This window comes from Tigriopus californicus, chromosome 2 (assembly GCF_007210705.1).
Source record: "Tigriopus californicus strain San Diego chromosome 2, Tcal_SD_v2.1, whole genome shotgun sequence".
Classification (NCBI taxonomy): Eukaryota; Metazoa; Arthropoda; class Copepoda; order Harpacticoida; family Harpacticidae; genus Tigriopus; species Tigriopus californicus.
The window spans coordinates 11,760,616-11,762,869 of record NC_081441.1 but is presented as its reverse complement, the minus strand read 5'-3'; positions in this window follow the sequence as shown (position 1 = coordinate 11,762,869).

The window sequence follows — 2,254 nt, the reverse complement described above, 5'->3', positions numbered from 1 at the left end:
AACAATTCCTTCCTGGTCCGGATAAGTCTCGATGACCCTAGCGAGTTTCCACAGGTTTCGTGGAGTGTTATCATCTTTGAGGATGACGATATACCCAACCTCCAGATTTTCCTGACCCCTGATCCATTTCGATCTTGGTTGTAGGGACTCTAGATATTCTCTCCGGAATCGGGTCCAGAACTGATCTGCCAGGTATTGGGTTCGTCGCCAATGTCTTCGGCAAAACACGTCGTTTTTGACAAATGATCCAGGCGGTGGCAAGATTACCTTTGTCATTTGGGTCAAGAGCATTGCAGGACTTAACGGCAAAGGACTCATTGGGTCGCTCAGATTCTCCACGGTTAGCGGTCTGGAATTAATGATTCCTTCTATCTCGCACAATAATGTTCTGAAGGTTTCGTCGTTCAGGATGTGACCATGATGCTTCATGAGGGACGAAAGGATCGCACGAATGGACTTGATCTGGCGATCCCAGACACCTCCGAAGTTGGATGCCGCTGGGGGATTGCGCTTCCAGCCCTCATAATCGGAGCCTCTTTCATTCAAAAAGGCGGCAACGGCCTCTTCATTCATCTCATTCAGAGCCTCCTGTAACTCTCGATTGGACCCTACAAAGTTGAGCCCGTTGTCAGATCGTATCAGGCGAACGGGTCCTCGTCGGGATATCATACGCCTCAGAGCACCAATATAAGACGATGAATCCAACGAATCCGCAATTTCAATGTGTACGGCACGAGAGCACAAACAAGAAAATACAACGCCGTATCTTTTTTCGTCTTTCCTTCCGTTCCGAATCAAGAAAGGGCCAAAAAAGTCAACTCCTACGTAGGAAAACGGAGGAGCAATGTGTAACCTGTCCTTTGGCAAATCGGCCATCAAAGGTTGCTCACATTTCCCACGAAGGTATCGGCATCTCAAGCAGTGAGCGATAACTCCTCGCACTCGAGAGTTCACACTTTGGATCCAGAATCCTCCCATTCGTATAGCGTTGATCGTCATTCCTCGACCAGAGTGTGCAACATCGTCATGGAACATATCAATAACCAAGTAAGTAAGTCTGCTCTTCTTCGGTAATATTACTGGATTCACTTCACTATCCAGCAGTCTATTCAAACGACCACCAACTCGTAGCACACCCTGATGATCGAGAAAAGGAGACAACTTGGACAACGAACTTCCTGATTTAATTAGGGATCTTCTTGGGCTTGGAGTATTGGACACTTCTCGAGCCGTCAACAGGTTAATTTCACTTCCATAAGATAAAGATTGCACTCTCTTGATTAGAAGCCTTTACGCTTCTTCCATAACGTCGATATTTAAGGATAGCGGCACAACTGGCGACTGTTTCTTGGACTTCAAAAATCTCACAAAAATAATCCAAACAGCTATTATTCGCTTCAACTTGTGCAGATTCGAATAACGGTTCATCATGGAGTCTAGAAAATGCTCTTTCTGAATGTTCGTTGCACGCACCACCTTAACCTTCTTCAATTCTGGATCATCTTCGCAAACGTCCAACCGGTTGATGGATTGGTTTCGCCAAAAACAATGCGATAATCTCAGAAATTTGGGTCCTTCAAACCACCTATGGGTTCGAACGATGTTAATGCACGTCAATCCCCGGGAGGCATCATCTGCCGGGTTCAGCGAAGTTTCCACGTGATGCCACATCTCGGGTGTGCTTACTGATCGAATTTTTTGCACACGGTTGGCGACAAACAAATGAAATCTTCGTTCAGAGTTAGATATATATCCAAGAACCACGGAACTATCGGTCCATAGATCAAGGCCTTCGACATCCATCTCGTTCTTAATTTGCTCAGAGAGCGACACAGCTAGCACAACCGCAACCAATTCCATTCTTGGGATGGTAGTGGCCTGACGAGGAGCGACGCGAGCCTTGCCAGCTACAAAGCTCACATGCACATTTCCATTTTCATCTTCGAGCCTCAAATATGCTACAGTACCATAACCATACGTGGAACCGTCGCAGAACACGTGCAGTTCTCTGGACACGATTGGGCCAAAACTTGATGGCCTGAACGATCGAGGAATTTCCACTTTGGATAGGGCAGGAAGCTCGTTCAACCACTTTTTCCATTTATCCTCAATTACAGGTGTTGTTGGTTCGTCCCAACCTCTCTTCAGCAATCCAGCCTCTTTCAAGATCACGCGACCGACTAGCAGAAACGGAGCAGCCACTCCCAATGGGTCATAAACGCTGGAGATCATTGACAGCATCGATCTCTGAGTT